General features: G+C 37.5%; 1 protein-coding gene across 2 annotated transcripts in view; it reads right to left on the bottom strand.

Moving 5' to 3' along the window:
• Positions 1 to 25,284, bottom strand: part of atxn1a (ataxin 1a) — an 86,280-nt gene that overhangs the window by 38,501 nt on the left and 22,495 nt on the right. For both annotated transcript variants that reach the window (XM_043218389.1, XM_043218390.1), the window contains exon 2: positions 24,485 to 24,662. The gene's annotated coding sequence lies outside the window, so the exon portion shown is untranslated. The remainder of the gene's footprint in view (positions 1 to 24,484; positions 24,663 to 25,284) is intronic.

Genomic DNA, 25,284 nt, shown 5'->3' with positions numbered 1-25,284 from the left:
ACTCTCTTCATTCAAGGTCAGCGCTGAGAGGCAGGTGATGACATCATTACTACAGCAGCTCAGTTATTTCACCGATCAATAGAGAAGCAGCAATGAGTTCATCTCAGCTAATGCCAGATGGCTGGAGCCACCCAATGAGAATCCGCTTCACAAACACACACATATATATCCCACAAAGTGCGAGCAGCCGTGCAGCGAGTGGCTGCGTTTATAATGATGAGAAATGACTTCACGCGGTCTCGGTGCTGAGGGATGCTCCCTGTTTCCACAGCAATATTACAGTCTATTCATTCCACCATTTAACATAATGAGACAGGACTAGCTTATTCAGCCAGGGAAAAAGCAATATTTATACATGAAACAAGCACAGAAAACCAGTGACTCATACTGGAGGACGGATGTCTCGGTGTAATATTAATGGATGACGGCTTTGCCTGGTACACTGTAATGTTATTTAATAATGTGCCTAACAGCTCTGGAAGTATTTTAGAAATAATATTATGAGGTGCTGAATGTAAAAGAAAAGGTGCTACAAAAAAAAAAAAAAAAAAAAAAAAAATCATTAAATGTTTTAGTAAAAATTGTCATATTAGGGAATATGTTGCAAGTATGCAAATATGCAAGTTTGCATTTTCTCTTAATTGAGTTCAAGATTTATATTTAGATTCATTTTTGAGATTTAAACATGAATCTCATTTCACATTTCATATCACACATGAATATTTACACTTACACTACTATTTAAAAGTCAACCTTTGCTATGTAAAGAACAAACTACAATAAAAAAACAACTTGAAATAAGTAACTTTTAAATTGTAAATACATTTCACAATATTACTGGTTTGCTGCATACTTTAACAAATGCATGCAACCTTGGTGAATATCTACCTACTAATGAAAAGTAGTGTTAAAACCCAACTTAATTGGGCCACGTTTGTATCGCTTATTATTTTACATGCACCACATATCATAAGGTTCACTACTTCACCACAAATTAAACAAATATAGTTCATTTTCAAACAGTCGCCGTTTTGATTAATAATTAGGAATTTGTTAATGGACTGCCCCGAAAATGCAGAGAATTTTACCAGGGCAGTTGAACACTGATACCTCAGCTGTAGATATGGTCACAAATAAATCATGACAAGCGCAATCGTGTCATTAACAATCACAAAGCCTGTCACTCAACCTGCAATCACCATTCAATACGTTCCCTTTGTGCAAAACTACTGGAGAGGTACAACAGGAGGAAGGGAAGTGGATATCTCTTCTACACACACACACACACACACACACACACACACACATCATTTACAACTGCCTAAAAAGCCACTCAGAGCTGCTGGTCACACTCAAAGTAGTAAAACTCAATCCGTGACAGGTTCATTCAGGGCCGTCTTTGGGTCATTGTGAGGGACTGATGGAGAGATAGCTTTGTGCTTCCTACGTTTCTCCTGCTGTGCTCAGCTGGGACAAATGCAGCAGTAATGGATAGTGTGAGGGGCAGGTACTTCTCTCGGGTTACCGTGTCGTACCCCAGGCTGACCTCATTCCTTTTAACTTCTCTCATTCTCTGCTCGTCTCTCTCTTTCTCTCACTCAGTGCTCATAGGTGCTGCTCTTCTCTGACAATCTGACTGACACTGTCATCCCATCATGTCAACATGTGTGTCTTTTTTTTGTATGTTGTTTTACTTTATTTATTTTGTTTGCCTTCACCTCAAAACAAAACTTTTATCATATTTTCAACAGCAGGATTGCAAATAACAGATACATGAGAAATAGGAACATGACATAGCTGTACATATGTCAGCATAGTAAACTTTATTTGAATAAAAAAATCTTAATATGAGATAAAAATAGCACAATATGATAAAATTAACTGCTATTTTCTTTAATTTTCCTACACTGTAAATGTTACAGTTGTACAAAAAAATGAATTATTAAATATATATATATATATATATATATATATATATATATATATATATATATATATATATATATATATATATATATATATATATATATATATATATATATTCAATGGCGTTTAATTTGTTTCTTTGCAATCATTTGCAAAATTTTATACCAATTTCAAAGTGAAAACGAAAAGCATTAAAAAAAGCATTAAAATAACGTATACTATTATACTAGTGTGTGTGTGTCATATACAGCTGGAAGCATGCTACAATGTTTTATTTTCAGCTTTAGTTGAATTTACATATCAAACTCTGGAAAATTCCTTCATGCGCAGACACTGCGTCATTCTTAACATGCTCTTTCTGACCACAGCATTTACAGAAATGTTTGGCATTGAATGAGAAGGTTCAGACAAACAGAGCTTTGTGACTTCGTGAGCTATTTAGTCTTAAACAAACACGTACTGTAGTCCGCTAGACACAGAATATGAAAAAATACATAAAAGCAGAACTCGCTCCCGTCGGTTTATCCGCAGTTAGAGAGGACAAGCAAATTAATCAAGCGCCTACACACTTTATATGCGTAGGTTTTCACTTTACAACACCTCCAGTCTAACCCCTGCAACTGAGCCTCACAGACAGAAAAAAAAAAAAAAAAACATCATGTCTACGAAAAAGAATCAAAGCTGCAGAGATGCAAAGGCAGATGAACAGATGCAACAGCAAAAAAGGGAGAAAATAAAAGAGAAAGAGAGTGAGAGACAAGACTATGGGAGATGGATGGGAGAGTCTATTTCTGCAGATTTTCAAACGTTCAAAGCCCTCATGACTCCTCAAAAGCGCGTATGGGACCGCCGCTCCTTCAGACCCCCTACTGTTAGACAAGCCTGAAAGAAGAGCGAACGAGCTTTGTGCTGACATAAAAAACTCATTCATACATAATTGATAGCATATAAGGACTCTGCAGAATTGAGAAACGCCATACAGTCAGATTATGTAAAGGATATTAAATTCAAAAGGAAACATATTGTATGGATAACCGACTGAGTTTTTATTCCTATACACAAACTGTTTGAACTACATCAAACGAGAAGGATGATAACGCACTGCTGCTTTTAGACGCCAGATGGTGCTGTATTTCAAGTGATTCGAGGGGGAAACGAGGAATATTTACACAGGTATTACACTGAGAATTACTCTCATCTGCAGCCAGTGTTCGACGGGAGCGCCTCGGTGTGATGAAGGCAAGGATTATTTAATCAGATCTCAAGATTACTGTATGTTGTTATATGTGGCGCAGTGGAAATGACCGTGGAAGAAACCTGATGTGTAATAACTGCATGTGGTTAGGCTACCATATGGTTTTAGGTTGCGTTTGAACAAGCGGCGCTGAGCCTGACACCAGGCCGTAAAACACCTTCGATGTGCTCTAACTAGGCAGGATTGTTGTCTGTCCACACCGAAACGGACAAAGCAGTACGATGCGACAAAATAACAAACAATTATAACATATTTGATGTTCATATTTATGTCCAGCAGGATTTTGAATCAACGAGAATTGCTTGGTGAGCAATGTTTTATAGTCACTACAATACAAAAGCGAGGCTGTATCTAAATCATCCCCTATAAACTCATTCACTATTACCTACATATCTCCTAGGGTGGCCTTCTGTCTGGTTTCAGGACAGACAGTCTAGTTTTGACTGTCCAAACGGCTGGTATAATTATCCTTTCCTAAATAAACTAAATAATAGCTATACTGAAGTTAATATTAGGTGGTGCGCATTTTATACAATATTGATTTCTCCAACAAAAAATATCTCCAAACAGTTACAGCAGAACTCTTGGACTCTCCAATCAATACTTGTTCCTAAACGATTCAGCAATTTTTTTTAATAAATGGATGGGTCAGTAATTCAGTGACCCATTTATAAAACTGATTCAGAATCAATTAAGTGATCGGACCAAGATTTGTCGCCTTCTACTGGTGATTTTGACTTCATATTTAAATTCTAATTAATTTTTTCCCCCCAACATTTCATATTTGCATATTCAATATTATTCGTATTTAAAACAATAATCTCAATATTATTTATAATATAATATTATTTTATGGAATCTCCGAGCTGCATTAAACAGTTTGTAAATGTATTGATTAAATGTACAATTAAGGCAAAACAAAACTAAACTAAAAAATCCCTTTAAGGAGGCAAAAATTTCCTTAAAAGTTAATTTCACTGCTTATAAGGTTGGGATTTTTTTAATATCCTGAATCTTGCAAAAAGTGCCTTTTTTGGTGTTATTAAAACGTCCACCATAATTATTCCATCAATATACCTCACTGAGAATGAAAACAAACAACAGTTGAGAGTACGTCAGTTGTACGCTCATTATTCCAGAGCATTATGGGACTGAATGATCACTATTGATAACGTCCACTATGTTTTGTGACACCACTACAAATTGCCATTTTCTCAAATGTTGCACTATATAAAGATACAGGCGGTGATTCCAGATCATGCAGCTCTAATGCTCCAGCTTTGTGTTGTAAGGTTGGTCATAGGACCCTCATAAGACCCCGTGTAGCCATCTGGATAAAAACCTTCATGATTGGTGTGAACGTGAAGTTCAGCACTCTCTGCAACAGCAAATGGAGTTTGTATGCAAATGTTTTGAAGCGGGTGGGTAGGTGGGCGGTTTCCTAAGATCACTACAATATGGAAAACAGCACAAAACCTGATTAAACACCTCCAGGTCATGAATGAGTGTAAACACAAGAAAAGCAAAATGAGAGAAGGTACACACAAATGAGAGGGAACCCCTGTGCGGGAGAATACAGGTTTAGCAAAGCAACCTTTGACAGTGTGATGTTTAAATGTGACATTTTTGCAGGCAGTTTTAAGGGCGTCTCTTAGCCTGGCGCTGTGAGAACAGACTAATGCTTACATTACACCGCATGCCTGGCAAACTCTCATCCATTATTTGAAAAATTCCCGTAATGACATCTCGTGCCTTTCTTTTCTCCAAAATTCTCCTCCTCTCTTCTCTCCGAAAGGGTTTTCTGTAATACAGTAGGATAAGAGTGTGTCTGTTTTGAACAAACTGCACACAATACAAAATCTGTGCAGACGGACGTCACAGGCCCCTGTTTAACTGGGTTACATGTCGCTTTGAGCATTCGCTCGTGTGAACTCCAAATCGCCCTTTCAAGTGCCCTGAAGTGTGCACGTTTGCACGAGAATGTGTCGTGCGTGTCGCTTTAAGAGCGACGTGGTGTTCATTGAGGCAACCGCACGCTGCGAGTCTATTTATAACCTCTGTCTTTGAGGTCTCCATTACATTTGCATGGGAGCTGTGCACTCACACTTCCCTTGCATCTCATTTACATGTGCCGTGTGGTTTTCCTGCTGTGGGTAACCATTCCGCTGGCTTTATGTTGTGTGTGTCTATGCATGCATGTGAGCAAACATGTTTGCGTGTCACTGTGACAGTAGTGGTCCTGACTCAAATGCAAATATTGTTTCAACAAAAAAAAATTGAATAAACATGTAGTCTATACATACATTTCTAAAATATATAAATAAATAAAATATCAAATATATGTATATATTTAAAAAAAAACTGAGATATCTGTGTTTAATAAAATTAAATACATAATTATACACAAAATATTACAATAAGGAAGGCAGAGGAGGTGAATATTAAAATTAAATATACATTACATAGGTGCATATGCTTATACTCATGTATAAAAATGAAAAATAACTTTAATTTACTAAAATATAAAAAATAGTAAAAGTAAACTGATTTAATTAAATATGTTGTCTTTACCTATATAAGAAACCAAAATACACACAAAAAAATTAATACAACAAAATAATAATAAATACGAAATATCATGTAAATAATCTACAACTATTACAAAAAGTAATTCTCTACACATGGTTAGAAAAAAAAAACCCATTAAATTAATTAGAAACTAATACAACAATAAAATAAATACAAATAAAATGATTTAGATAATCTACAAACATGACTGTAAAATAAAATTAAACCATAAAATAAAATGAGAAATTACTCTATAATGAACTTACATCAAATAAAAAAAAAATCTATAAATTATAATAAACTACATAAAAACTATATATATAAAAAAACTATAAATAATTAAAGAACGCATTTGTATGGTATGTACCTTATGCTGAACCAGAAAGCGCTCCCACTCTTGGACCCCGCCTATATATTGCCTATGGCAGCATTTTGCAATATTATTAACTACAATCACTACAAGAGAGCATGTAGTAAAGCATGTGTGTGCTTGTTAGTAAGAAGCCTGCGCTTTCATTTCTCGTTACTACAGTGTGTGTTTGTGTGTGTGGTTTAGCAGGACGGTGTGTACTCCAGCGAGGCCAGCCGCATGAGTGTTTATGATGAGTCACTGCCTGAAACAGCAGGGGGGATTACTTACACTCACTACACAAGTGTGTGAAAGCCAGCATGCGTGCACGCGTGTGAGAGAATTATGTCGGCGTGCAGAATCTGCGTCCGAGTATCAGTGGCCATGTTTAAGTAAAAGAGGCCTCTGATCCGCACCCTTCCTACACGTATCGGGTAAATGCGGTCTTGAGAGAGCCGATGTGTCGCGGGACACAGACAAAGCTGGAGCCAAGCACAGTATCACCAGTTACGCTCTCCGTGGATCGACGCGGAAACTGCTCTCATACACTTCTCTCTGCGCTCGTTCGCCGAGCTGCTGTTCTCGAACTTCACAGACCAGATATTATGACAGTGGCAACACTTAGTCCTAGCATGTTAACGACGTCACAGCTGTAAAGAGACTTGCAACAAGATCTTCATGCGATAAAGAATAGTGTTTGCTTAAGCAAATGTCAGCAAAAGCAAAATGTTTTTACGACAGTGCCTGTCTGCTTTTTTTCAATTCTGGAAGTATTTTTCCTGTGAATTTTCTTCTATAGGGATTTTTGAACAGTTATAAGCTACAAGCAAAACTCACCCAAGGATAGTTCGCAATGAATAGAAATTTGCTGTTAATTTACTCGGACCTACAAGATGTAGGTGACTTTCTTAAAGAAGCAGTAAAGAAGATTCGTAGTTGACACTGTTAGCTGACATGATCATCTCTATCATGGTTACACGCTGGTTGGTGTGCTATATGGTCATGAAAACGTATAGATCGTATGTGTTTTTGAGCATTTAAAAAAAAAAAAGGGATTTTAAGAAATGGGAAATGAGAACTCTGAGCTTGAGGCTTTTTTTTTCTTCTTCTTTTCTTAATTTACGCCACTGAGCACATATCACACAACTCTACTTTAAAGAAGTATTACATCATTATTGGGTGCTTTAATAACATAACTGCATATTCATTATATCGTTGCATGATTACGTCAACAAACTAAATTGCACAAGTCTTTTTAAAAGAACTGTTTAAAAGAAACAGATTGTGGAAAAGCAACATCTGCCTTCATCACGCTTCTTAATACTCAATATATCGTCAGGAGCCACGTGTGTTAATTTTGTCTTGTTTGCATTTGTTTTTTTTTCGCTGTTAAATGATGGTAGCCAATGGCTTGCATTTTCTCAATCACCAAAGACCAACATTTTATTTTTAGGTGAACTATACCTTTAAGAGGTTCAAAGGAACAGTTACCCAAAAATGCAATTCTCAAGCTGTTCCTAACATCTAAACATCTAAGATCTCTGTTTATCTTCACAACACAAATGAAGATATTTCTGCTGAAATCTGAGCGCAGCATAGACAGTAATGTGACTGACATGTTGAAGTCCCAGAAAGACAGTAAGGACATTGTTAAAATAGTTCAACCGGGTACAACCTCAAAAAACAACAACAACAACGTGCTAACATTCATTGAGAACACCTTGTGCAGCCATAAAATAACATACTGTAACAATCACTTATACCTTAGGAAGTACATGGCAACAAATATTCAGGATTCTTGTTATGAGAATGATTAGTTCAGGCTGATTTCATGAATATATTTCTCGTGTTCATCCACACTGAGCAGCCACTGTCACAGGCTTTAATTCAGGCACAATGCAGAGGTCATTAACGGTGATAGCCACAGACGTGGGCCGATCCTTCCGCTCAATGCTATTTGCAATCCAATCAACCTTGACTAGGAGCCCAGCTGGTTTTACAGCTCTGTTCGTGGGCAGCGAATCACAGCAGCCCACAGCTCGCTCACCGATTACAACCATCGATGGCCCTTTGCATTTAGCACGCTTAGCATTTCTGCCAGACCGAGAAGTAAGCAGGAGAAACCGAACGGCTTCACAAACTTAAGTCTAAAAGGCTGAGTCAACCGCACCTGTGCCCTTTCATGCACTTTATCCCCAACATAGGTACATACACACAAGAACAGATGCTTGCTGGTGGCGTGTGTGCACATTCACTCACACGAGCAGATGCAGCTGAAATGAAAGGATTTTCCTACACACTGCATAAAATCCTATTTTTAATCAGTGTCTTGTTTTCCAGGAAATGTCTCTCAGCAGTCTTGAAACACGATCAGTTTACTTGAGAAGCAAAACGCTGGGATAAGGTAAGGGTGATACCGCTCGTTTCCTTTTCGATCTATCAAAAACAGTATTGCTGTAGATATAGATGCTATATAGATGGTATACCTCCGATTCATTCTTGTTTCCAAATAGATGTTTTTCCTATTTTTACCATTTAAAAAGGCCAAAATAGCAACCGATCAGATGCCTTTTAATGTGTAGCATCGCTCTATATAGCGTATGTCATTTAGCTTTGTCGTTACGTAGTGTGAAAAAACTCCAGATGTGGTTTGTCTGTTGTTCTGTCATTTCTCCATCCGTTCTCTCTGTTTGAATGAGTGCTGTGACTGTCTGTTGCTGTCTGTCATTGCTTGTCGACATGTCTGCACAGCGAAAGGAAAAACGGTTCCTGTTCTACATCTTTGGGGTTGTTGTAATATATTTATTTGTCCCTTTACAGGGCAATTTACGCAGCATCAGACCTCACAAACGTACAAGTTGTGTAAAAAGACACAACTATGAAAAAAGCATGACAAAGCCGGGTCATTCACAGTACCCAGTTTCCTCATATACTTTTCAAATTCCACGGCACACCTTTATCTTTATAATTCAGTTTTTTTAATATTTTAATATTATATTTTAAATAAATAGGGCTATCCTCTAATGACAATCCACTAAATTTATCTGACAGCAATTAAGCATGTAACACTTTGAATTGAACTCCTTTCTCGAATGAATTCAAAGATCTTTCTATTTTAAAGGCTTTGTCTGAAAAAAAAAACTGAAATCAAAAATCGAATTCAGATCAGAGCATGTAAACAAATACTGGGAAGGCTAGCATGTTTTTTAATAAATATAATAATATATTTTTTCAATTGTATAAATACTATAATAAAGTACATACGGTATAAAGTATTTATATTATATTGTTTCTTATTTTCTAATATTAATTGTTTTACATCTCTAAATCACAGGACATCTCCTCTCAAGAATTCTGCTGAAAATGTGCATGTTTACAGGCTTTATTAAAACAAACGTAAGGATTGTTCACACAGTTTGATGTCTTTCGATTTGCAGTCATTTGATACGTCTCCACTGCACACACTAAAGTCCCAGTGGGATCACCGTGCAGTTAAACGGCTGTAAATGGGCAGTACGTACATTTTTGTGGGGAGCGGGGGCCGCTATAATCGGTTAGCTTTGCCAGTGCCATCCTCCTATTTGTGGCAGATTAGGGCTATCCGCAGTTTGACAAACAGCTTTCTACACAACGCACCAATCATGGCTTTTTATCCCATTTTGGGCACAAGGAAGAAGGGCACTAGAGAGGCTGCAAATTACATGTGTCATTATTAATGGACCAGCGCTTGTGATAATGCATCTACATTAAGGCCCACACATTTCACGCACACACAAACACACACACACACACACACAGCTAACTCCCTCCTCACAGCTGTCTGCGCCCCTCAGCGGGGCTTTTAGTTCTCAATCAATCGAATCTGCTGCCTCTTACACAAGCACGAGGACGCCCGCACACAAGAAGCTCAAATCAAGGCACTCTTGCAAAAGTCTGACATTCTCACAATCGTCAATTTAGCTTGCACACACACACACACACACACACACAAAAACGTGCATCTTCTGCAGGCTTCACTGCGATGCTAAGTGTAGCAGAAGGTCCAGAGTAACAATAAATTGCCAAACTCCCACGTTCTTTAATTGAAACCTGCTTGCTTTGCTCTGATGCACTGCACAAGTCTGGAAGGGAAGTGTTTGAATTCAGAAGGGCCAAGAGCTGAAGAGAATTCCTGCAGAAATACCATCCATTCTGCTGCTTTAAGACCAATTTACATCAAGTGAGTAAATGTGCTTTACATACAGCCCTCTCATGTCAACCAAAACTCTTAAGACTTGGGTCAATCTTTGAAACACAAATTAAGATATTTTTAATTAAACCTGAAGAAGTCCCTCTATTGCAAGTCTGTGTTAGCAAAATCCATATGAACTGATTAGTTTAATCCAAGAGTCGTGGAGGGATGACAGACAGACAGACAGACAGACAGACAATAAAAGTATCATTCAACTATGACAATAAAGTTTCTTAAAATGAAAGATTGTTTTCCTCTTTATGATATCAGTGCAGCATTAACATCCTGACAACTAAAAATATAAACATTACGCTCATCATAGAAGAACAAAAATATCGTTTATTATTTCCATTATGTGCTTTACTACACACTAGTGCACAGAAAAAGTTATCGGTCCCTCCAAACCTTGTGAGAACAGGCGAAAGTATCGCTACTATAAGAGGAAGTTGATCTGTTTTGGTCAGTGCATAATGTTTGTGGCCACAGTTTATCTGTTTATACACTAGTCATATGATAGTGAATACAGTCCAGTTGAGTGGGAGTTTAAGTGCCACTACACTACACCATCAGGCACAGAGAGAGAGAGAGAGAGAGAGAGAATCAGGAGTGGTCTGGCTTTGGTATTTGCTGCCCAGATGGGTCCCTTGTTTTCAACAAAGTGTTCAACAGACTAAGTGTTGAAGAGAACCATAGTGGCTAAAACAAATGGAAACTCTCCCACGTATCCATTAAACATCCACTATATGCACACTAACATAACTCATCCATATGACACTGCATGGTATATATGCTGATAGAGATTCACCGCTGTTGCAGCAATCACTCCCATCTTCTCATTATTGATAAGTGCCCTTGTCCTACGCGCTGAGACGAGGAGCTTTCTTCAGCTCTCAGACTCACTCTCACCTAATCAATGTGTTCTGCTTCTTTACGGCTCCTCCAGTGTCTATTACAAACCATCCTGATCCATTTATCTGTGTCTAAGTCTGGAGGAATATCGAGATGGTGTCTTGAGGTGACTGGCCATGGCCTGCAGTACAAACAATGAATCAATTAACGGATGTGTCAGTCGGTACAAAGAAGTAAAGCGTGGGCTGGAAATCGGAACCATACTCATTGATTTATTCATTTTGATGCTTGGTTTTGTTGTGAATTCTCAAACATTCACCAATGTATAGGGAACACTATAACAAAATGTTAAAAATTCCTGCACAACTACAACCAAATTAAACGCTCTTTTAATTAATTAAATGAAATTGACACACACCCTTTCCTCTCTCATTCTGTACAATGGTGTATCAGTGTTTGAAACAATCACAGTGTGTTCTGAATGTCAAATGGCTCCATTTCCTCTGTAGTTGTTCGTTACGGTATTCACGTCACTGACCCAAGGTCGGTGTAATTATGGGTGCTTATGCAGCAGCGCTGCTTACACTGACAACCTCAGGGCAGTTACAGAACAAGCACTTGAGCTTTTCACTGCTGCCCTATGGAATTGTGGGGGATGAAAAACCACAGATAAACCACAACCTTGACTGAAACCAGACCTCAAGTCAGAGTGCATGAAAAAAGCAGAAAGCGAGTAAGAGAAATACATTTTCTATATATTCGGTGAGATGCATTTCCTCTATAAAGTTCAGACTGTAATGTGAAAGCTGAGATGGAGAAATGATGTCTTTGCATGTTCAGCACATCTAATGGACGTATACCCAAGCTCCTTTCACTTGACTCATATTAGAACTTCAATGCACCTTCTAACAGGAAACACTTTGACCTCTACATGAAAAGACAGCACTACAGAGGTCAATTTTATGAGTCCGCTATCTCACACTGACTTTCTACTGTGCATTAATATTACAATTTGAGACAAGTTGATAATTATTTCATATTGTGAACAATAACCAATAAATGTTTGAAAATTGTATCCTTTGTCTAAATAAATAAAAACATTTAATTATCCAAAATTGCTCAATGCAAGACATTCGAACATTTGCTAAAAATTAGTAAAAACTGTTATAACGTGTATCTTGACTTTTGCCATATGGGGCAATGACAAACTTTAACCCCTTATAACTTATTCAGATCTTTTTTGAACTGGAAAAGATACATGACAATTTTTAAAAACAGTTTTTTTTGGAGGAAATTAAATTTTGTGTGCATTAAATGCGTTTAGTCCCTAAAATAACACTTTTGTCATATTTTCCACAATTCTTTTTTTTTAAAAATATGACCATTTTTAAAAGAGTTAAACATTTGGGTAAATTACCTATGAAGTTTTTCATTATTATCAATATATAATTTAGAGTATTTGAACTTCATAGGTAATGTTTTAATTGTATACACACACACACACACACACACACACACACACATTACATCAATTTTGTTACTAAAGACTTTTTCATGTGAAAGAGAAAGTTTATGCAAGAAAAATGATTTTGTTTCAGATTTTTTCTAATATTGGTTAATATTCATGTTGTCTTGTTAGAAATATGTGTGCAGGTTTTACAAATTTGGACCGTTTTTGAGTCATCATGAATCCAATAAAGTAATAAAAGCGGTAGTAGTATGTAGTAGTATATATATATATATATATATATATATATATATATATATATATATATATATATATATATATATATATAAAAAACTAATTAATTTATGTTTAATAAAACAACAATTCTTTTGGAATGGAATGTAAATATGCTATACTGTTTTTGAATGTATTATGAGGGTTAAACACCAAAGCAACACAATTGTTGACATGAACGGGCCAAAAACCCCATAAAAGAACATAAAAACTCCCATTCCTGTATCAAATCACTTTGTGATGGGAATCACCAGGTTTCACATCACAGCTTCACGGCCCTGAATATAAGGATGGGAGGGACTATTAAAATATGCTCCTCATTACCATAAGATACGCTTTGAATCGACACGTACAGCTGTAAAGAGAAGTACAGAAATGCTAAAGACTAAAAAAAGTAACAAAAGCAGCAAGAGCCCTGTCAAAGAGAATTCACAATCACTTCCTCCCTACAGGCATTCCCATTTCCCACCTTTTCACAGCCTCATCGCATGCTTTTCAGCGAACCCTCGAGCCCATAAGGAAACGAACACAGCAGCCTCCATCGCAGCTGTGAACTCAGCTTGTATTTTTAGGTCTGAAGTAACAGCTCTCCAAACACAGATCTCACGCCGACGCAGAAGAAAAGATTATAACTGTACAGACAATGGATACAGCATGCGGCGTTCATAGTGGAGTCAATAACGTAATGCACTAAACTTACTCGGTAACAACCTTCGCTTATTCAATGACTGAATGGGGGCATCCATCATCTTCCGCCGCTCCTCATCCTGGCCTGTTTCTTTTCACTTGAGTAAAGATCGATGACTCCCAGACCTTGACAGTCACTGAAGGCGTATCATATGCTCACACATACACTTAAACAGGAAATGACTCGACGGGCCCAAGTTCTGTGGCCATTCAACATGTGTTTAAGAGAGGTCTGAGTTTAATGATTAGCATATGGACCACGGCCATGAGAACAGATTTTAAACAGCACTGGGGTCTTTTATTTTACTGAGTCAAACTGCCTAGACCACATCCGCATTAAAGATCAGATGGTCCGGTGTGGATTTCCTGAATCTGTAAAATTAGGCCTTGTAATCTTTCGCATCACTGCAGTTCGGTTCATCGCCAGCCATATCAAGACTACATTTCTGATTCAAAACGAAACCTGTAAAGTCAAAAGAAAACCATTTTTGCAGCCTGCCATATCTCCACAACATGACATATGCCTGAGTAAAAAAAGAAATACAGCTTTTGCAGTCTAGATCAGCAGTTCTCAACACATGCAAACATCCATTGTAGATTATTGAAGAAATTCAGGAAACATTAAACATTGATGGAGAAATTCTGAGTGTGTGTGATTACATAGAAGAATATACAGTCCTTGTCATCTGAAAACTAGATGGATAGATAGTTTTCAAATTATAAGGACTGTAAATGTTTTGGGGTCTACAATACTAACAATGTTGACTGTACATCAAGCATGTTGTACTTTGAACATCTGTACTAATCTGCACCAGTGCATGTTTTTAGATTTTGATTCCATGTTGACTTTAAATATTCAAAAACAGCAACAGCGTGGTCTAAAATGGGCAGCGATTAAAAACATAGCAACGTTTTCTCATGCCCATGCCTAGCACTGTACATCATATCAGATATCTAAGCTGACCATAACTATAACTGTCCTTTATGACATCATAAGCTCACTGGGTTCACAGCGACATGTCATTTGACTACAACACTAATTAAAAGACTTCAGAAGTGGACTACGCTGAAAAGAAGAAACGAGCAAATAAGCGCACTGATAGATAAAAAAAAAAAAAAAGTGAGAAAAGTGATGTGGATGTGAGAGATGTTTAATGCACTGGTGTTCAGTGCGGATCCTATGCAATTGATCAAGCACCCTCTCTAGTGTACACCACAGGTGTCTCCGTTTCTCTGGCTGCCAGGGCATCATCGCAATCACAACACACAGCGCTGGCACTCCAATCTGCCCTGTGACCATGGAGACGAGGAGAGCGTAAAATAACAACACTGCTTTCAGTCTCTCTGTAGAGCTGCAGTGCCACTGACGCTCCAGCAAACCTCCAATGGTGCATGCAAGGGGTTAAAATGGACTTGAACTGGGGGGGTTACATCAGAAAGCTCTCCGATGGTGTGGGGTGGGAATCTTTCACGCTGGCATCCCGAAAGATGGCCTAGGCCATTTTTAAATGTAAAACCGATGTAGGCAGCGGCTGGCTCATTTGTCACCTGCCTTATCAGTGACAGCAGCCTGCCCTGTGTGCTAGCCAAGGCTGTCAGGAGAGAAACCGCAGGAAAAGCCACCCAAAGAATACGGGATGAATGCTGACTTCGCCCCCTCTTCACACCCTCGTATTGGTCTGAGGCTCCAATCAGTGCCTGTCACTGTCGGGTGATGAAACGTGTGTTTTCAGGGGCCGGGAAACCTCCAAACAGGTGTGACAATAAGACAGGGAGAAATGCGTGAGGCATGGCTGAGCGCAAGGATGGAGACGGAAGCTGAGTTGGTGGGCGTCCATTTTATGTGACAGTAGTGCACACACACACAGGTTTGAAAACAAAAACAAACAATTATTAAACTTCAAATTGGAATTTGAAATGATTCTAATCCCTTAAATGTGCTACAGTAGACAGTTTATAATTAACTTAGATTTTTAGAAAATGATTAATAACAAGATTAATTAATGCTTCATGTTAATACTTTTCTAACATGCACTATTACGCAAGTTTAGGGTCAGTAACACTTTTACATGAAAGACGTCTCTTACATCCACCAAGGCTGCTTTTATTGGATTAAACCAACCTAAACTAAACTAAAATAGTTTTAGCAGAGATTACTCACATAATACATGCTGATTTGTTCTCAAAAATATATTTTTTGTGTGTGATCAATGTTGAAAAAAATTGTGCCGCTTATTATTGTGGAAACATCTTTGAACAATAGAAAATTAAAAACGACAGTATTTATTTGAAATGGACGTCTTTTATGATATAATTTTATATCTGTTAGGCCTATCTATTATATGTAGGACTGTACAAATTGACTCATCTCATCATGCAATATAATTCATGATACAAATTTCTCATGATTTCTTTAAAAATAAATCAATTTAAGATATTATAAATTATGAATAAAAACATGTCCTTTTATTATTGCTTGAAAAATAGCCTGTAGATTTCATTGTGAAATCTAAATATGCCAGATAACAAATTAAATAGAAAAAAAAAGAAGCTAATCTCATACAGTAAGTAAATGAAACAAATAAAAGAGATCTCTTCATATCAAAAATTAAGCCCTGTGCCCTTTCCATTTAAAATTAAGAGGCAAAGACGCTGCATACATGCATTTCATTGAAATTTGAAGCAAAAACAGAAAGGTCTGACTTTAGTTTTGTGAATCTATACTCGATAAAACATCTGCATGAAGCAAAAACAGCAGGAATGAGGGCTGAATGAAAATGCAAATTCAATCTCTAACAGCAGGTGGCGTTTATGAAACAGCAACAATACAACTCTACCTTGCTTGCCGCTGTAAACAAAACCAAGCTGTATGATCATCCATATTTGGTCCTACTCATACATATATTTTACATAAAACTATAATTATAGAAAAGAAATAAAACATTGTTTTTTTTTTTCATATTACTCTATAATAGTAGAGTTGCCCTGTGAAATCTCCAAAATCTTTCTTCACAAAACTGACTCAATAGAAAAGGGGCCATTCAATGAAAGCGCTTCACTTCTTCTTGTTGCAATATCCTTATTTAATTCAAAATCCACTTGTCACGTCATAATCACAGTATATGTAGCTCAAACACACAAAGCGAATACCTACGGTGTAAAGCGTGAATGCCTTTTCATGCTGATTACATGAAGCTCTGCTCCACTGAATAGATGAATAGACACAATGCGTCGTATGTGCAGGTTCAAATGAGAGCACGCGCACACGCACACACACACACACACACACACACACACACACAAACACAGAGGCGCCGTTCTCACCTACAAACCCCACACTCTCACTCACTAAACAAGTTTTTGCTCACTCAGAGTTGTGAGCGAAGAGAAACACCTGAGAGAGTGTGAGAGCGAGAGAAAGAGAGAGAATGACAACCACACCTCACTCATCGTATTCATCTAGACGGTGAGAACAGGTTGTCCCTCGGAACGACTAGAAGAGGCATTTCCACAGCCCTGTATTAGCTTATACAAAACCATTCCAGCCCGGTTCTCTGCATGTAGGTGACTTATGAGAGAGGGACCGGGCAAGGACAAGGCATTTTAATTATTCAGAGTCGGCGCTCATTTACACCAGAATGACTGCCTCGACTAAGCTCGGAGTCTGACATATGACTCACATAAAGGATTTAGCTAAGTCCGACTGGAAGTACATCCATGCTAATTGAAACGTATTTCTATTAGCAGGCTGATATATTCTCCGTGACATGCACTAGCACTTCTATTCAGGGCAGGGCTGTGTTTACATTACATAGTTGAACAGTGAGCGCTTGCATAACAATAGCATAGTGAACATGCCCAAAGTGCAGATCACAAGTCACACTGTTACGAATACATGAGGTCACTGTTTATGTGCTGTTAGTATAGAGTCTAAGGAATACTAGCATAGTTGGCTTGTCTGATAAACTAGTTGGCTTGTCTGATAAAATTAAATTAAAAATTCAATAATATTTTTAGTTAAGAAAGTTTAAGAATATTTTTTATTGTGAGAACACTGGAAACTTTGAAAAATGTTCTAAAGAGAAAAATTTTTTTTACAATTATTAAAAATAAAAGTAAAAAGGGGCGAAGTTTTGGATTTTTTTAGATTAGATTTTTTTGATTGTTTCGTATATATATTAAACATTTTAAAACTAGCTTCATCAATTACATTTTAGTGTTAGAATACTTAACTTGCATAATATAGAATAATTAAAGGTTTATCAAATATTTGTGTTCCAGCTGGAAATATTATGGGTTATCATCAGGGAATAAAAATTTTTTTTTCAAGTACTGCACTTAACATTCTTATAATTCTGAGTCTGGCCCTGGTTACGGAACACAAATGATTTGTTTCGGTACTGTCTGTGCTCTGGTTGCTAACGGTCAGTATGGTTTGTAGTGTGTTTTGTTTAGCCGTGATGTCTATAATGCTTTGGACAGTAGAGTCTGTTGATTGTGAGCGCTGTGTTTTTTTTACTGGAAGGAGAATTGTAGACTGAGTCACTGTCTTTGCGCTCTGATGTGACATTACTTCTCTGATCACGTTCTGGTTTTGTCTGTAGTACTCGCTCACACACACACACACACACACACACGCACGCACATGTACACACACGCACGCACACACGCGCATATCTCCCTGGATTCCACTGCCAACGCGCTCTAAAAATATCTGCATCAGAAGCTCTCCTAGCTGTGTGTGTGTACTGGGATGAATCATTCAACCAGAGAGAGAGCTACTCAACTGATCCCTCGCTCTCCGTCTCTGTGAATGTGATAGAAAGACAGACACAAGGGGAGAGAGAGGGAGAGAGAGGGAGAGAGAGAGAGAGAGAGAGAGAGAGAGAGAGAGAGAGAGAGAGAGAGAGAGAGAGAGAGAGAGAGCGTAAAAGAGGGCATGATTTTCCAAGAATGGACTACTGAATACATGCTCTAACAATTACAACCAGCGGCTTCTGTCCAAGTACGCAGCAACTGCTCAGGAATATGGATCAGAAAAAAATAGCAGTATAGAAATAAAACAAATGGAGCTAGATCAAAAAGTGTATGTTAACCAAGGAAAGGTTGTTTAATGGTCTGAGAAGAAAGTGTCTAGAAAAAATGGCTTATGACTCCGTATGACTTTAATATGTAATCATTCAAAAACACTAATTACTGGTTGATTGTTAATAGAGTAAGGTAAATGGTGTTTTGTAGGGAGGGATTAAATCTTTTGATACAAAGGACCCTTTAAAAGATTAAATAAATATAAGTTAATAAGTTAATATATAATAAGTTAACATCAAGTTACATATTTCATAAGTATATTTTTTGAAACCGAATCAGAAAAATAGCAAGCAATATATTATCAAGACAATTGCGCACTAAATTACATAAATATTTTTGCTGTATCATTGCAAAATTATAAAAATAAAATGTTTTCTGAAAATATATTTACTGACTGTTAACCTTTTTTTAAGCTTGCATTTAATCTTAGAATTGTTTTGCATAAGTATTTTAAGTTTTCAGTTTTAAAGCAGTAAAAGTATATAATAATATTAATAATATACTATATATAATAATATACTATTATATACATTTTAATAAAGAAAAGTATCACAAAAAGCTTAAAATAAAATACATAAAAAACAGAGAACAGCGTTCAAAAAAACCAAAGGACACACATACCGACTATGAAAGTATGTATGCTGAAAGGGAGGAAATATGAATGCTTTATTGAATTTTTTTGTAAAAATACAAATCTATGCAATTTATTGCTTTTAACCAAATAAAATAACAGTGAATGCATTATTTTATATTTAGGACTAGCCTTTTTAGTTACACAAATTGGACAAAAAGCACAGAAGGGAGTTTGGCTCCTCATTTCAGAACGTTTCTGTGTGTCGCTGCATGTTTGGTACGTGTTGATTAAACACTGATGTGCAGTGTTTGCATTTTCACCAGGGTGTGACAGATACGTGCATGCTCAGGTTTGCATTCCAAGAACTGCACTTCCTGTCAGTCAAATGAATCAAGTTTCACTCTCGATAACAATAAAGGGAGACCAAAAAAAAGTGAGTGACGGCGAAAGGGCGAAAGCTAAACAAAGTATTAAGAGAAGACCTTAATCTCTCTTCTCCCTCCCAAGATCCACTGGACCCGGCGGGACCCGTCAATCGGAGGCCTCGAGCATCTTGCCGCACATTATGCAAGCTGTCCGGCCTGTGAAAAACATTCACGCGCACACACACACACACACACACACACACGCTGCCTACGATAAACACATCACCTCCCCCGCCTTGCACCTTATCTGCCACATGTCTTTCTCTCGCAGCTTCAGAACACAGAAAGACCTGGCGCATCCCTGCCGAAGGCTTCCCTTTAATTCTTCCTCAAATTCTCACATGAGGACTGACTCATCTCTCCCCGTCTTGCTGAAAGACTTGCTCTGTTCTTGGCTTTCTGACTTCTTAGTGGCCAGTGTCCCTGACCCAGACAAAACAGCCTGCAGGAAAGTACAGTTTAAGAATAGCTATGATATATTTGTACGAACATCCTATTATCCGTTCGCATTCCAATTCAGTTGCTTGGCTAATGCAGGATACCCCGAAGTACACCATTTCTCACACAAAAGTAGAATTTGTCAGAATGCATGGGTTGTTTTCCTCCATTTCACTTAACCATAATTCAGCACGAAGCAATGCAGATGCAAAAATCACCAGAAAGTATATCAGGGGTGCATGAATATGTTATAACAGATTGACATTTAAGATCTTACTGACCATCTTCATCTCCAGGGAGTCTTTATTTGATCCAACTTGAATTTGAAACCAACTTAAATTTCTGTAGAAATGTCATATAAAGCAGTATTGTGGTATTTTTGTTTCCTTTTAGAAGCCAGAAAGCTTAATTATCGGGTTTACATGGGAAAAAAAAGCATTCAAAGGCTCTTCCTTTTCGTTCCATATTTTTATAAAAAGTTAAAATGAGCAAAAATAGAGCCAGTATATGAACATCTTTAATGCTGAAAACACAAAAACTTAGGACCAATGAGATTCCAGAGTGGGTGGAGCTACCCAGCGACTAAAATAGACACCAATAGTTCACAAAAACATCACAAAGCGTGAGACTGTTGACGGAAAGAATACATGCAAAGTGAAATAGCCTCAAAAACATTTGGTTGAAGTTGGATGAGGAGGATAAATGCTAGTAAGGAAAGCACAAATCTAATTATAGTCAAAAGATCGCTGTCACTGATATCATAACGTAACGGCGTGAAATAATAACTCTAATATATGAATTTGCAAGGTATGGCAGATCAGGATGTTTTAACTGTTTTGTTTAATTATCTGGCCGAACAAAGTGCACGAGAGAAGAACTTGTTCGATAATAACTTCTACAAAAAACAGAAGCTCCTTTGAACACATTTCACATTGTCCGTGAGACATCAAGCCTGCGGGTGACCTTTCCTTTTAGTCTTTATCAGAGAAGCCACGAGGGAAATGACGTTTCTGCACAGCAGCGGCGCTATGCCAAGCACGGCCAAAATAAAAAAAAAATCTACAAGATGTGTTAAATGTATATTTTTCTTCTGCCATTGACATCCTGTGACCCACAATCCTCTTCATTCACAATATAATTCCATATAACGCCTTCAGTGATGTAAACGTACTGTTATCATTCATTTGTCGGATCGAAAACACTCTTGAATCCCAACTCTCAGGCCATTATGAAGCTTTTCTTTCCGGGTCGCCCTTCAAATCGATACACTTGAGCCACAGAGGAGGAATTAGCTTCTAATAAGCTGCCCATATTAAAGATCATTATGCAACACTTTCTGTACGCAGCATCTCTATAGATACTAGACTGGCCGCATTGTTGTGCAGTTTGTGCCGAGGGCTGAGAACAGTGCAGACGCTTGTCGTTTCGGCACAAAGACTCACTTGAGGACGGGCTAACTGGAAACGGGCCAATCGATGGACAATCACACAGCTGAAAAATACCCCCAGCCCTCCCTTTCTCGAAACATTGCTGCTGTAAACAATGGTGATGTAACAATTTATTTTGTCACTCTCGTTCCAAGTGGAAATTGTAAACATTTATCTATGAGAACAGAGGCACGACTTTCATAATAAGAGTTGCCCGGTAAGTCGTCTTGTGGTAACAGAGGCAGGGTCTCTGTGAATGGATATGGGGGCGCTGCGATAAAGATGTGAACAGCTCCTGTGTGGGGGGAGAACCTTTCTGCTTGGTACACAACAAGCTTTTGGTAATTACCAGAGTGCCAGAGAGCATATGAATAAATTCATGAGCTCTGACTCAGGTAATTAACTCATTGTTTAGTAATTAGAGATCAGGAGAGAGAGAGAATGAAAGAGAAAATGAGGAGAACATTTGTAGGAGCTGAAAAAAAAAATCGGGAAGGGTGAGAGGATGTGAATAATAGCAAAATGAATTATTAGGGAGGTCAAAAAACACCTAAATCACTCATAACATAAAAAATATGTAATACAAAAATAAAAAAAGTTAAATATAGAAAAATAAAATAAAGAAAAGGGACCTACTCATTTACCAATTACAGTCAGTATTAATGTAATTTACACTACTGTTAATAGAATATGATCAGTGAATTATTAGAAATAAATGAATACTTTAATTTATGAAGGATGCATTACATTGATCAAATGTGTAAGTGGAAACATTCATAATGTTACAAAAGCAGAAACTCCGTTTCAATTTAATTGTTCTTTTAAACTTTCTTTTCATCACAGACTTTCGGAAGAAAAAAAAAGGTTGCCGCAAATTATTATTAAATTACTGTTTTCAAGATCGTGTGAGACTAAAGATTGGATAAATACCTGCTAAAAATGTTGCTTTAACATCACAAAAATGAACCCAGCTTAAACCAATAATTCATTCTCATTTATTTGGGTTGTACTAGTTTTTAAGAGGGATAATGTAGAGTGAAAATTGACAGAAGCACTTGCTTTAAATTTAGTTGTTTATATTAATATAATTTTTTTATAATACAGTTACCAAGCTTATTACTGACAAATTACCAAACATTATATTGATTTGAGCTGGATTTCTTTTAGTAAAAATTCTGTCGATTGATTCAAGAGACATAAAATGTAATTATTTAGAAAATTGGTTCGGCAGTATTATTTAGGACCATTTGACCAGAAAAGTTACACACAGGAAAAAAAAATATGCTCACATGCTCTGTAGTACTGACAGTTACATGTTAAAGCTATACTTGGTACCAAAGTCCCAGTACTTTTGACATCCCTAATAAAAAAGGTTGAGAGACATAAAGGAAAAGGATGCTGTAGAATGTCACCGAATGAAGGGGAAAGAGAGACTGAGTGGTTTTCCGTTTAGACCGACCAGGGGGGACTGGAGGAGAAAATGAGGGAGTGTGAACTGACACCAGAGGCAGAGAGAGATCCCTGTCAGAGCTCAAAGCTGAACAGACACTCCTGACGGGTTTATCCACGCACCGCTGGGCCCCGACTACAGCTCAACCAGCATCAGATCCCGTCCCCAGACGCGCCACACACATACACACACAGCCAATCCCACTGAAACGTCATCTTACACCACGCTCAGTCTATATGTGCGCTGACACGCTCTGACAGGCTGCAAGCTTCTTCCTCTCCAAACAGAAGCTGGAAGATGAGATCCACAACAGAAGCTAAACTATTTCTACTGTCTCACGGCACTGAGAGGAGAATCTAGTTGTGAAGGACGAAGCTCAAACCCTTCAACGAGAAAAAGGTGAAGCACTCCTAACTAATGTGACCCTGCCTATAATACTTTTGTATGGCAGGAGCTGTTGCGAAATGAGATCATACAATATATTTCAATATTTAGGGGCCGTAAAAATTTTTAAAGAAATTAATGCTTCTATTCTGCAAAGAGCATGCATTGCATTGACAAAAGTAACAAAGACATTTACGACGTTACCAACTATTTTTATATTAAATAAATGCTGCTTTTTTGAATTTGCTATTTTTTAGAAAACACAGAGAAAACAGTTATTTTACAATGTACAAATATTTTACAGGATTACTGTTTTTCCTGCACTTTTGATTGAATAAAAGCAGCCTTGGAGACTTCACACACACACAAAGAAAACTCTTATCGACCAAACCTTTGAACGGAAATGAAATATAGAGTTTTCCTATATCATTAGTAGGGATATACATATTTCACAAATTAATTTTGTTTAAATGACATTTCTTATTGCTATAAGACAGCTTATAGTTAGCCTGATACTGATATTGAAGCCGTTTTTATTTTTTTTTTACCTTTTTGTATGCCAACTTTAAAAAAAATAAAAAGGGTATTTATACAACCCTAAAGAACCTTTGTTCATCCCAAAAATGAAACTTGTCATTCTAAGGTCCAGACGACTTTGTGATGATGACATAAACAACTAGATGTAGGAACAAATACCAAAACAGTGAGTGGAAAAAGAGGAAGAGCAGTGTTGAGTCAGCAAGTGAAAGAGAGATAACAAGTGATCGAAGTATAGCCAGAAAGAAGAAGAGAAACACAGACACTTAATGCGTTTTCACGCACATGTGTGACGAGGCTGACCTCACGTCACCCGTCTTTACACACGAAAGCTACTGAGAAAGGGACAGAAAGCGCTCCACGTTTTTTCCAGTTGTCACATCTGTCAGAAAACCCTGCCGGGCAGAAGACAAGACACAAGCCTCTTTTCATAAGAGGTCTATTACGAGTACATCTGTTTCGAAGTCGCGGGTAAAAAAGCTTGACCCAAGAAAGAATGAGTCTCGTGCCCAAGCCAGCCCAGAAACATTCAAGTGAAAGAAACTGCTGTCTTACCCAGCGGGACGATACAGGCGGATCTTAACCAGGTTCAGTCGGAGAGGAGAGTCCAGATGAAACCACTGGGATGAGGATGGATAGATCTCTCCTCGTGCTGTCTGAGGGGACGGCTCGTGATTCCCACTCGGTCTGTCCACTTCTGCGTCTGGTTGGCTCCAATAACCCTCACCATTCCCTGACACAAACAGAAACAAAGAGCTTTACGTTTAAACAATCAGGTACGAGTGGCTGCGCTACATATCCTTCTGCTAGACCGTATATTTCATCATGACTGGAACAGCTTTTCTGACTAATCAACATCAAGAACTATAACTGCATTTCATAAGCAGAAATTTAACTACATACAGCAAGAAATTGAGAAACACTGATTTTTTATTTTAAAAGTATAATAAATGCGTTCTGAGATCCACTTATAATGCCACCATCATTCCTCTTGAATATGTAACCAAGGTAACAGGAGACTAGTTGAGAATGTACTTTAAATAGTTGCAGGCGTATGAACCAGCGAGACACCTTAGGGTTGGGATTTCCTTTACTATCAGACGGATATCATCCATCGAAAAATAAAACGAAAACGACTAATTAATCAGGTTATTAGTCAATAAATCAATCAATAAATTGCTAGTCTTACCCTTAAAAGCATATTTAATATAACATATCATCAAATGTGTTTTTTAACACGAGTGTGATGGATACATACACAACGGCAAGGGTCTCTTACGTATTTAATGTGACAGTAAAGTACATGCAAAATTACAATGGTTTGTTTAGTTTTCTATTAATTAAGGACTCCTGAA

The sequence above is a fragment of the Puntigrus tetrazona genome, chromosome 19 (genome assembly GCF_018831695.1).
Source record: "Puntigrus tetrazona isolate hp1 chromosome 19, ASM1883169v1, whole genome shotgun sequence".
Lineage (NCBI taxonomy): Eukaryota > Metazoa > Chordata > Actinopteri > Cypriniformes > Cyprinidae > Puntigrus > Puntigrus tetrazona.
This window is presented reverse-complemented; position numbering and strand designations above follow the sequence as displayed.